At 39.9% G+C, this 13,581-nt stretch overlaps 1 protein-coding gene across 1 annotated transcript in view; it reads right to left on the bottom strand.

Annotated features, from left to right (window-relative positions):
- Dlgap1 (DLG associated protein 1) overlaps positions 1 to 13,581 on the bottom strand; it is an 833,520-nt gene that overhangs the window by 514,401 nt on the left and 305,538 nt on the right. The window contains 1 exon segment of the mRNA XM_028874057.2: positions 11,741 to 11,859. The gene's annotated coding sequence lies outside the window, so the exon portion shown is untranslated.

The raw sequence follows: 13,581 nt of genomic DNA, 5'->3' as shown, positions 1-13,581 counted from the left end.
ACTGAGCATTTACTAAACCCCAGGTCTTGATAAACAGAAGGTATTTCAGATACAACTTAGAGAGGAAGCTCTCATCACGGATAGGAGCCACACCTCCCTCATCTGGAACATGTGAATGGAGTACCTCAACAAGATCTTGTGGGTCAGATGGGTCACTGCATGATGCTCAGCAACAGAATGTGTGGCAACACCCTAAGTCTTGGATAGAGGACCTTCAATAGAGGTCATAAACTTGTGAGAGGGTTTCTCTAGGCAGGTGGCCATGCAAAACTGACCTGACAGAGGTATGTGAAGTAGAGATATTAAGTAACATCGTGCCTTTTGGAGAGGGTAGCTCCCAAGACTGAGGGAACCTGACAAGCTCTTGAGGGTGACACAGACATACTTCCAACCAGGAGGTGCCAGGATCTCAGCAGATCCAAATTCCAAGAAACATTCACCATACGTTGATCAGAAGAACTACTTGGTAAAAAAGAATCTAGCCACATGTTTTCCTAGTCCTATCTTTGAAATTCCTGAGTAAATGTTTGCCCATTGAGGATAATTAATTGAACCTTTCACAGTCCATTATAATCTACCCAGATGTATCTCTTGGAGTCGGGTCGTCATTGTCTCTTATACTCAGACATACAATCTTGTGACATAATGCTACTGGTTTAGGTTTTGGAGTTAAACTTTCCTAGTTAGGTTACATTTTCTAAAACTCTCTCAAGACCAGTTTTTTGCATTTGTAAAACAGGAATGGTCACAGCACCTACTGTCTGAATCTGTCACAAAGACAAAGGGAAACAGAACACTTAGCATAGTATCTGACACATAAGAATTAGGCAAATACTACTGTTACAAATACACCATCCCATCACTGGGCATATATAATAAAGGAAATAATTATGTTAAGTAGATATGTGGGCTCGCATTCATTGCAGCTCTATTCGTAATAGCTGGGAAATGAAAACAATGCACCTGTCTATCAAATGATGAATACATTAAAAATGTGGTCCTTGAACTCAATGGAATATCATTCATTCATAAAAAATATTAAACCATGTTATTTATGACAATTGGATGTACCTAGAGATCACTAAGTAGGGGAAAAAAGGCACAAGAGGAGATCCACAGGGTCTTGCCCATATATGCAATATAATGACATTGATCTCAGAGCTACAAAGAGGAGGTGAGTCAGGGGAAGAGGTTGATCACCAGGCACTAAATTACAACCAGATGGAAGCAAAAGCCTCTAGGGTATCACTGCATAGAGCAGTGATGACAAATAATGATTACATGGTGTACGTTTCAAAATATCTAGAAGGACTTAAAATAATTTTACCACAGACATGACAGGTGACTGAAAATATAAATGCATTTAACCTGATTTTGACATTACGCAATGTACACACACACACACACACACACACACACACACACACACACACACACACATCACATGTTGCATGTGACCCCAGATGTATGTTAAGCTTTCCTATCTTTGTGTACTAGTTAAAATTAAAGTGACATCTCTGCACTGGTATTTGGGAGAGGTTTATACAAAAACAGCTTGCAAAATGAAACTGTGGAGAGAGCCTACCAGGAGGCCCAGATAGGGTATTTATGAAGTGGCTGAGGCATGAGGAAGGGATCTGATCCAGAGGCTGACAGGGGGAGGGGTCTGAGTGGACCAGAAAACATAAACAAGACCTAGTGATGGCCTGAGAAGAAGGTGGGACTGAAATAAGGGACAAGTTAACAGTGATCCCAATATTCTAACTTTGAAACAGCAGTGATCCTTCAAACAGATCAGTTAGGGTCACCGAGTTTTGCAATTAATAATTATACAATTTAGAAGATAGATGCCACCTTTGAAAGACAGAACTTTCCAAGCTTAAATTTATGATAAGATCATATTAGTTGAAATTCCTAGTTTGTGGATTGGGATGTAGCTCAGAGACAGCACATTCAAAGCTCTAGACTCAATCATTAGCATCCCAATAATAAAGTAAAATGAAATCCCCATCCTGATTCTCAAACTTCCTTTTCAGCCTATAAACTCTTTTCACCCTACATTCCACAAAATACTCCATCTCTGTGCATCTTTGTATCCACCCAGGTATTTCCATCTCCATTCCCCTACAGGATGATCTTTCCCTGAGGTCAGGACTCAACTCTCTGCTTCGACTATTTGTCTTGTGGGATGGGCAGCTGGGCTAGGTCTTGCCTTCCTTTTCATATCCCATTAGGCCTCAGAACTTCAGTATTCCTGCCTAAATCACCTTCTTTCATATCACAATTACAAAAAATTTCCACAGCTAATTGGGAATGGCAACAACTCAATGTCCTTTGACTGCCAAATGGATAATGAAAATGTGGTCATATACACAGTGGAATACTATTCAACTGTAAAGAAAAATGAGATTTGGAGGTAAATGGATGGAACTAGGAAAGGTTATACTGAAAGGGGAAAGAGAGGAAGAGGAGGGGAAAACAGCACTAAGGATGTTTGAAAGGGCCATAAGAAATCATATTATTTTAATTTACCTAAAATTATATATAATACATAGAAGTGAAAACACATATATGTATAGTTTAAATTGAGTTATGCCATTTGAGCTGATAATGGCTCCCAAGAGCCATAGACTAGCTACCAAAAACCCCAGTACCAGGCATGAGAAATCACCTTTTGGGTTGTTTATCAGGGCTGCCCAAGAAATTCCTAGAACAACATAGGCTATTGCTGCTGTCCTTGGTTTCCTTCCAGAAGTTGAAGGTAAGTCCTTATTGTTGAAGACACCACATACTTCATACAAGGACTCAGAGGATTTGAGCTGGATATGATGTGAAAGCCTCCTCCTAGAGGACTAATTTTTATCACCCAGACAGGTTCTATGCAAGCAAGAAGAAAGCAACCAACAGTTGTACCCAGCTATGATGTCTATGAACTGCAACAATAACTAGCATTGTAAGATATCCCAAAAGATGCAATAGTAGTACCCATATCTTGGCTGCAAACAACAACCATGTAGTTGGACTTAAGATCCATCATCCATCAATAGAAGATCATTCCTGAAACTAGAAACCTAGCGAACTCCCTAGGGCTTGTGAAGTCATGGATCTTAGAGGAAAACCCACTGCCATCAATTTACCAGACCAGAATAACTCCTAAATGGAATTCTAAATGCTTATCCTTAAGCCAATGGATAAGTGTATCTCTCAGTCCTTATCAAAGAAGCTTCTCTTTGTAGCAGATGAGGACCATTACAGAAAACCCCAACTGTTCGAAAGCAGAGAACAGCTGACCATGGAGTGTCCAGCCCTTGCATCTAGGCTCAGGGAACATAGATGAAGAGCGGGTGGCAAGATTTTAAGAGACAGAGGACCAGGAAGCCTGCTGTGAGGTTTTGTCTCCAAGAAATGACATGGACACTACACCAACCATACCTCAACCATATGGTTGCCTAAACAAGACCTGATCAAGAACAATACCAACAGACATGCTATTGTGGGAGGGAGAAATCTCATGGCGCCCCACCCCCATATACAGAATGACAGATATCCAAGGACTATTAAGAAAGGAAGAATTAATCATTTCCGGGGATGAACCTCTGACTGAGTAACAGTAACAATTAAAGAAAAGAGGCCAGGGCTGGAGAGATGGCTCAGTGGTGAAGAGCACTGGCTGCTCTTCCAGGGGATCTGGGTTCAAAGCCCAGCACCCATATGTCAGCTCACAACTGTCTGTTACTCTAGTTCCAAGGGGTCTAACACCCTCACCCAGACATACATGCAGACAAAACATCAATGTGCATTAGATACATAAATAAGTAAATAAATAAATAATGAAAAAAAAGAAAGAGGCCATTTATTTAAGAGGGAGAGAGGAGGGTTGTGGAAGAGGTTGAAGGGAGGAAATGGAAAGGGGGAAATGAAGTAATAATATTTTAATTAAAAACCCCATTTCCGAACCTGGGGCTTATGTAGGGACACTTTGCTCAGCCTGGGAGGAGGGGACTGGACTTGCCTGGACTGAATCTACCAGGTTGAGCTGAATCCCCAGGGGAGTTTTTGCCCTGCTGGAGATGGGAATGGGGGTGGGCTGGGAGGAAGGCGGGGTGGGGATGGGGGTTAGGGAGTGGGGTTGGAGTAGGAAGGGGGAGGACAGGGGAATCCATGGCTGATATGTAAAATTAAATTAAATTATAAAAACAAAACAAAACAACAATAACAACAAAAACCCATTTCCACAGCTAGAAACAGGTTTAAGTGAAAAATGATGATCATATACTTAAAAAGAAGCAGTAATTTTGAAGTCCAAAAAGGGTATTTTTTTTTTTTTAAACCAATGTCTATGTTACTTACTGGTAATGTTTCTTAAATGAAAATGGTTCAAAATTTTTGAAACCTTTCTCAAATCCCTCATGAAATACCTTCTTATGTGTAACATTTGTTGGTTCCCAAAGAATATTTAAATGAATGCCTAACGAAGAAGCACCACTCTACATGGCAGGTCAAAGTTCTTGGATCTCTTATTACTTAGGACCCAAGGAGTCTGAACAGGAAAGGGGTCTTGCCAGGGCAATGGATGTTTCCTAGGTGACATAATTAGAGGAAGGACACTGCTGAAAACATGGGTGACACCGGCAATATGCTGTCCTTGTCAGTCCATGGGACACGCTCCTGGAGAGCAAAGCACCCCCGCTCTAAATGAGGACTCTTCTGCGGGTCTGGATAGAGTCAGCAGCAGCATCACCGACGTCACTATCAACCGTCTGCAGGAGCAAACCCCAGCCCTTACATGGACATTCAGTAGTGCAGCTGGAAACCTAACTGACTCCCACATTGTGTCTAGTCAATTTTCTGTTGCTGTAATAAGCACCATGGGCAAAAGCAACTTAGGGAGAACAGGACTTATTTCAGCTTACTCGTTACAGTCCCTCTTCAAGGGAACTCAAGGCAGGACCCTCAGGGACAGGAACTGAAGCAGAGACCATGGAGGAATGCTGTATACTGGCTTCCTTCCTCTGTTCCTGCTCAGTCAGCTTTCTTTCTTTCTTTCTTTCTTTCTTTCTTTCTTTCTTTCTTTCTTTCTTTCTTTCTTTCTTTCTTTCTTTCTTTCTTTCTTTCTCTCTCTCTCTCTCTCTCTCTCTCTCTCTCTCTCTCTCTCTCTCTCTCTCTTTCTTCGAGACAGGGTTTCTCTGTGTAGCTTTGCACCTTTCCTGGAACTCACTCTGTAGACCAGGCTGGCCTTGAACTCACAGAGATCCACCTGCCTCTGCCTCCCGAGTGCTGGGATTAAAGGTGTGCACCACCACCGCCCGGCCAGCTTTCTTATAAAATGCAGAACCTTGGTTCTCCCATACCAATCATCAGTTGCAGGCTAGGCTTATCTACATAGGGAGTTCAAGGACAGCCAGGGCAGCACAGAAATTGTCTAAAAAAGTTTCCAATTATTTGAAATGTCAGAGAGATGTACCCTGCAGATCCAAACTAAGTTTTGTCCAAATTGTAGGTGATTTGATTTTTCAGTTCCCAGATTGCATTGGAAGGGTAAGAAATGCCAGTGCTTAAGTTAGTTATTTAGCATAGTAACACCATTTATCCAAATTTAGCTTTTAATGAATATGGTCGGTTGGGGGGAAATCCCTAGCATATGCTGAGGATACACAAAAATGAAATAAATTCTGCCAGCAAACCTGTTTTCTTTTTTTCTGATTATTCTTGGCATGTTGTATCCATGGTATGCAATGAGCCTGGTTTCTGTGTATTCTCACAGGTAAGCAAAGACCTATAAGCATTGAACTGCAATAAAGTCTATTATAGTTTGTTTAAAAACAAATTATCCAGTCATATAATATAATGCCTTTATAGATCATGAATAATTGGTATAGTGAAAAAGCTACTCTAGTGGGCAATATTAGGTTGTTTAAATAAATAATATCACCATTTAAATCACACACTGTATCTGTTATCTTTCTATGCTCTATCTCCCTCATTCTATTTATTTATCATTTATCTGTGGATCATCTACATGTTTTAATCTATCAATCTGCCTATCTATCTACTGTCTATCTACTATCTATCTTTATCCTATAAACCTTGAGGCATCCTCATCAGTGGGATTTTCATATTGATGTCAGAGACATGACAAACATAATGCACAACATCCCATAATTAGATTTTAGTTTCTTACAACTGTCTGGATCAATCAATCTCTTCAGAGAGCACAGTGGTTTTCAGCTTCTAAATTATTCCTGACATAAAAAGGGACAGATGACTAAACAGTAAGATTTACCTTCAAACATTCACTTACAGCAAATTTATAGGATACTGAAATTGAAAAAAAAAAAAACCAACCTGTGCTGAGGTTGAAATATTACAACAAAGCTTCATTTGTTGTCTGTTAAGTAGGCCACTCTGAATTTCTGATGACAAAGTATTAGGGCTATCCTATGTCGGAGTGACAATTCAACCTCAAGAACACCAGGAAAACAGAAACATGTTCAACATGAGCACGGATGTTTCAGCAAATGAATCTTCTATTGACCAAAATTTGATTTCTTTTGCTTCTGGAGATGGAGCTGCATCTGGCAAATTGGCTATGAAAATGAACTTTTTATTTTGCGAAATAAAAAAGAAACAACTGCGTGTATAACTGTAATCAGATCTAAATTCTAAGCATATGGGCATTTATTTAGGATGATTCTCGGTGATTTGTAGAACCTCTAGGTTAGTTTTTCCCAAAGGTGTAGGTAGATTACAAGAGAGAACATAGGAGGCAACTTGCAGACTTTATACTCAAAGATGAAGGAGTCCTTTGTTTTCTTTTAGGGAGTGGATGGAGGGGAATGTAGGGTCTCTTCTAAGGAGCTCTGTTTGGTCTGGAACTTGCTAGGTAGCCCTGACTGGCCTTGGACTCCTGATCCTTCTGTGTTGGCCTACCAAGTGTTGAGACAGCACCTCTATGTCCCAATGAAGGAATCACTCTTGAGGTAAAGGCTATGGCTTTCTCCCTTTACTCACTAGCAGTGGGAATGGTCAGAGACATCCCTTCTACATGAAAATGTGTGTTGGATTCTTACATTAGCCTCTCAAGACTCACACAACTAAATTATGGATACATTTTTATAAGCTGTGTTCATCTTTTAAAGTCTCAAGCAAAACTGTCCTTAGCCCCATGGAAGAGAATGAAACATTAACTCATCCCTGAAGCCTTACTTAGGGTTTACTCAGCTTTGAGATCTGAACAGGCTGTTAAAACTATGCATGTTTAGCTCCCACCAAGTTCTGTTTTCTTCTTCTTTTTTTAAATATTATCCCTGGTTTTCAAAACAACCTTACAAGTAATAATCATAACCACAATTATAATAGTAATAATGAAATACAGAACTCAACATACAGGTAGAGATATTTAAGTATGTAAAATGGAATATTTTCTAAGGGTAGCCATGTGGTAAGTGAAAAAGTTGAGTGTTGAACTCAGGTCTTTTTAAATCTTAAACCTTGCCTTTTACACTCTTATCTCCAACTGTGTGCAGTTAATGGGCCACTTTGTCTAGCTTTGCATAGATTGTAGAGATTTGAATTCTGGGCCTCATGTTTATGTGGCAAGCAATTTAACCAATGGGGCATCCCCCAGCACTGCCCTAAACTCTCCTATTTCTAATTGAGAGAACAAATCTGGGACTCTGCCAGGTTAACACACCCGTGAAATAACAAAGCTGAAGTTAGTATTTTTACACTTTAATTAACTTTTAAGCTTTAACATTAGGGATGACATAAAATGAAATTACTATTTTTTCCACTACTAAAATGAATTATGAAATACACTTTTAAAGATACATTTTCAAAAATTCGTGTTCATCATCCACTATGGTTAAGTATGATAATATGTAATTGTAAGCATTTTCAATTTTAATTGAAATTATTTCCAATTAAATTACTGGGTCTATTTTCAAGTTTAATGCACAATAGAATATATAGGAACAAAAATATGTTTTAAAACTTCCAGAATAAAATTCACACTGAGCTTTGAAAGTAGGTTTTAGGCCCACTATCTAGAATAAGTCAAAGAGAGGGCAGAAAATAGACAGTACAGACAGTTACTTTAGCAAACAAAGTGGAATAAATTTACCAAGCCAATCACAGTCTGAAAAATGCAGATAAAGATGCAGGGAGAAAACATGCAACGTTGATCATGAACACATTTCAATGCAAGAAACCAGAAAGCGCTTTTGTCCTTGGTGTGAATAAACATTCAGACCATGCCGCAGCTGCAAAATTGAAACTCAAGGAAGACACATTTACAAAGGAATTTATTAAATTGATGTGATTTCCCGGTCTCACACATCCAGTGGCTCTTTCATAAAGTAAAATGTACAATTTGTCTTGATAAAAATGACATTTCTCTCATTGTATTCAACCAGATAGCAAAAAATCTTTCATGAAGAGCCGTGCTTATTAAAGAGCTGGGGATACCCAGCAGCTTAGGCTCTGAATAGACAGAGCTCATCCTCTATTAACATACCCTCTGTGTTGAGTATCCTTTATAAAGAAGATTCCAAGCAAAGGAAACCTGTCTTTCTCTGTATAATATGTCACAGAGATTTCTTTGTAAGAAGTCACTTGTTGCTGAGTCCATCCATCCATCCATCCATCCATCCATCCATCCATCCATCCATCCATCCATCCATCCATTCATCCATCCATCCATCCACCCATCCATTCATCCATACATTCAGTATTTTTGAATCTCCAAAGTCTTTATAATATGCAGTAGGGGACAGAAAATATATCTGTGAACTTATTATTCAAAATTTTATGATATTAAGATCTTCTTTCAGGGTTGGAGCAACAGCTCAGAGGTTAAGGGAGCTTACTGCTCTTGCAGAAGACCTGGGTTTGGTTCCTATCACCCACCTAGCTGCTTACAACTATCTATAACTCCAGTTCCAGGGGATATGACACCCTCTTCTGGCCTCCATGGGCACTGCACTGATAAGGTGCAAAAATGTATCATCAGCAGGCACACACTCATACACATAAAATAAATATAAATCAATCGTTTAGAAAAGTAATCTCATGTATTTTCATTTTTGAGTCAATTTCTCACTTTGTAGCACTGGCTCCTGGCTTGGAACACTCTATGTAGACCAGCTTGGCTTTGAACTAGGAGACCCACCTGCCACTGCACCTCGAGTATTGAGATTAAAGGCATGGACCACCATGCCCAGTTATTAAATGCCAATCCATCCCATGACTCAGATCCTGTCTGAAGCTAATACAACTCTCCACAGTGTGAGCTGGCAAGGAAGTCCATTCTCTGTCTAGCTCCAACTGTAGCATGATCATTATAGCACTATCCTGGATCATTCTATTTTTAGAGCTGTTCCAAGTCAGGTCTTAGGACAAACAGGTTAGCCTCCTCTCAAAGCTTGTTAAAAATGAGCATCTGGACCTCATCTGCACTCATCTATGCTTAACAACCACAAGCCAATGGAGGCTTTACAAACCACAGATACTACTTTCTAGGTGAGACCAGGGGGGAGTGACGTCAACAAAGAAAAATAAGTTGGTAAACTGAGTGGCAGGTTTTACATTTCTGACTTAGCCGTTTGTATGACAATGACGTGGTGAATCTGAGCTAAAACCCAATGTAATCAGAACTTTCACTTCAGAAGACTCAGGAAACTATAGAGCAGAAACCCAGGGAGAGGTGATTGTAACCTCAGTAAGGAGGCAGAATTTGCCAAGTCTCACAGTCTCTGGGGGACATTCACTCTGTTTGCATCTTGTGCTTAGGATAAGATTCGTTCTGAGCATGCCTACCTACCATCGGTGAAGTCTTTAATAACTCAGGGTCTGGATTTGTTTCCTCTTTCAGTATTTCTGCCTGGCCATCTGCTACAATTTCCCTGACATCCCTGGTATCATTGCAATAGTTGCGATGTTTGCTATGGTCTGCTTGTGATATATTTAATGGCTGCTCCTTTCTAGTCACAACATCTAGTGTTATTTTACAGATTATAATAAAACACTGTTTTTCTCCAACTTTATTTTATTGTTTAACATTCTAATGTTAAAAAAAAGTAAGGAGCAAGGGGCTGTGAGATGGCCCCTTTATACTAAATATGACAGAATGAGAGAGAACTGATTCCCGAGAGAGAGAGAGAGAGAGAGAGAGAGAGAGAGAGAGAGAGAGAGAGAGAGAGAAAGAGAGAGAGAATATAATTGCCTGAACACTCTCCTCAAACTGAACAATACCCAGTAAGTAACTGCGAAAGTACTATTAAATGTTATTATGTTATACTTTGTAACTCTTCCTAAAATGCTCACCACACTTTGAAACCTAATGTGTATTTTTTCTTAAAAAACAAACAAACAACAACAACAACAACAAAAAAACAAAACAAAAACCACTGTATGCCAAGATGCACTTCTCATTTCAGGCACAGCTCTATTGGTAATAGCTCATTTGGAAACAGCTCACCTTGGCTCCATGTACTTGGACAGGACTTGAAAACATGAAGCACTTTCATCCCCGATGCTCCACTTGGGAGAATAATGACCAGTTTCAAAATCAAGCAAAAGGGGGTATAACCAAGTCTGTGATTGGCTGAATACTGACCTCTGGACCACTTGCTAATACAGCCACAGCTTTTGGGGATAGACGTTTCTGCTCCTCACTGGATTTTCTTTGCCTTTATAATGTCAGTCTCCATGGATAACTAGATCTTCTGCCTCTTGCCTCAGGTGCTGCTAACAGTCTGGAACTACGGGGCAGTTCATGCCCTCAGTGGAAGTCCCAGAGAGTGAGTGATACTCCTACTGTACCCATTTCAGGCGAAACTCCCAGACAGCATCCAAACCTCCATGGGAGGAGGGGGAAGAGTTAAGTTCCCATGACTCCCGGGGCAGATTTGTTAGCCCACCTGTGTTCTTACCCACACTGACTCACTCTACGCTTCTGTCTATTTCATTATTTCATTTTATTTTTTCGAGACAGATCTTACTATGTCATTCAGTCTAGACTCAATCTTATTATCCTCCTGCCTTGGCGGAACATTACATCATGTACTAGTAAGAAGGCCCAGCCATTCCCCATCTTGATTTGTGAGATCATCTTCCCAGTGAACAGCCTTTTTCAAAGTCCTGGTCTTTGTTGCACAAGTAACCAAAACAGGAAGGTAGCTCACTAGTATACTCAGCACTATTAACCCTTCTGATCTGCTCTTACTCATGCAATGCACTTAACTCAGACATTCTACAGTCTTTCTTTCCCTCCTAACAGAGCACAGGATGAAAGGAAGAGAATGGAGATCGGGCCCCGGGCTTCAGCATTTCCACTGCCTTCCTTACCAGACTTAGATCACAGTGGACATGCCTGGGCTAGTAAGTGTGCATTTATACAGCATGAAAAGAAAATTGAAAGTGGATGCCATGTCATCTATTTCTCCCATTCGACAATTAACCTCACATCCAGTATTTTTGCCCTGAGACCCCTGGAAACCACATTTGCCTGACCTGACTTTCCACATTGACAACAATGATTACCACACATGTGAACATCTTGGTCAAAATCTGTACAGGAAACCAAGGAGTTAAACATAGACTTTAAATTCAGCAGTCTATAAATAGCTCTGGAATTGTAAGGTAGAAATATATTACGCTATTAAAAGAGAAAAGTTTCTTCATACAGTGCATCTTAAGCGGACATTGTAGAAGGGGGTGATATAAGGGGATGAGGTTCTACCTTTGATGATCATTCTTCCATTTTTCCTGCTTCCAGCACAGGAGATCCAAGCTTCAGGTTGCTGCTGTTGTTGATATTGTTAACCAGATGTCACTCTTGATATGTGATGTTCGACTGCTCTGAAAGATAACAAATGCAATAATTAGACCCGATGACTCATTTGAAACCGAAACACACTGAGGACTGATCTCCTAAAAATGACACCAGCAGCCATTAAATCCAATGATGTGAGACGCAGAGCTGCATAGGAAATCTACGTGGTGGTTCTTGTGATGATATTTTTTAATGCACCTCAGAAAATCAAATCAACCAGAAAATAAAAAAAAAATTCTGCCATCATTATAAACAGATCTGATATTCTACAAAATGCTTGTCCATAACTATCACTTATATTCTCTTTAAAAAGTAATAAAGAGAGGTGGGAAGAGATGACTCAGTGGTTAAAAGCACATCCTGCTTTTGTAGATGGCCTGACTTCAGTTCCCAGTGTACCTCCCACATCTGAAGACTGATAGCCGTCTGTAATACTAGCTCCAGGGATCTGATCCCTCTGGCCTCTGCAGGCACCTGCACTCATACACACAGAACTGTCCCCCACCCCTGCAACACACGCAACTGCACATTATAAATATAAATCTTTAAAAAGTAATAAGGTACAAATATCGAAAATAAGGTACAGCAAATAAGGTACAGCATATGCATGAGACTGCAGTCATTTCCTGGCAACTACATGTTTTATTAATACCACAACTAACCAGCTGTGGTGAAAAGGGAGTAGAAATGGTCGTTATTCCCACTGTGGTCTCTTTGACTTCACAGCAGGGTCCAACATGGCATACTATTCCTCAGTATGCCACCGTGGGCTTGGTGATGCCTAAGCCGAGCCATTTACAGGATTGCCAAGGATGCTTTCTTAGACTCTGACAAAACAGAAATCATATCTGGGCCACATCGTGGGAGGAGGGAGGTTGCCTGAGATCATATCACATGCTGTGTGGAGCCGTGATTCTCCTCTGTCCAGGTCGCAGAAGGCAGGGCTCACCACACAAATGACCTGATGTTTCAAAAGAGCTAGGGGACACCAATGGCTGCTCCTGTTTGTTGTTGTTCAAAGCAAAATAATTCTGTATGCCTTGGTAGCATATAGGAGTTTTTTTTTTTTTTTAGAAGAGAATGGGGAAAGTAAATTTAAGCAATAAGAAATGTAGCCAGATTCGCAATGAGACTACTGTTTTAATCTAATTATTATAAGAGTCCTTTAACAGAGACTTCATACTTCAGAACAGGGATTTAGGGTCGTGGAGGTGATCTGTTTTGATTATTTTTTTCAGAATTGCCAAAGGCAAAACTATATGCCAGGGCTTCTGTCTAGGAGCCAGCTACCAAGTAACATTGGGCTTTCATTTCCAAAATGAACACTAGATAGTCAAAAAGATCATAGATGACATCATCTTATTATTATTTTGAGGCTGGCCAAGCTGACAAGTATTAGCAAAACTGTTGGTAGTGGCAATCGAGATCAATAGTAACACAACCACCCTGATTATTTACACAGAACTTGACAAAGCACCCTGGGAATATAATGAATCATATATATTGCATTTCTTTATCCTAGAGAAGACAAAATCAGACTCCATTATAAGTTTTGATTTAAAGACTTGAAGCCTTGATTTATGAACTATTATCCTGTGTATTCTCAATGTTCCAGGAAATCAAAGTCTGAGGAAAATGTCTTCCCATATATGTGAGGACTAAACTTAAAAGATAATGAATAAATTCTGATTTTTAAAACAACGAGCTCGACTGCTTATCTATTCATGAATATTTATGGAGACTTTATT

Source organism: Peromyscus leucopus, chromosome 13, assembly GCF_004664715.2.
Source record: "Peromyscus leucopus breed LL Stock chromosome 13, UCI_PerLeu_2.1, whole genome shotgun sequence".
In the NCBI taxonomy this organism is placed as follows: domain Eukaryota; kingdom Metazoa; phylum Chordata; class Mammalia; order Rodentia; family Cricetidae; genus Peromyscus; species Peromyscus leucopus.
This window is presented reverse-complemented; position numbering and strand designations above follow the sequence as displayed.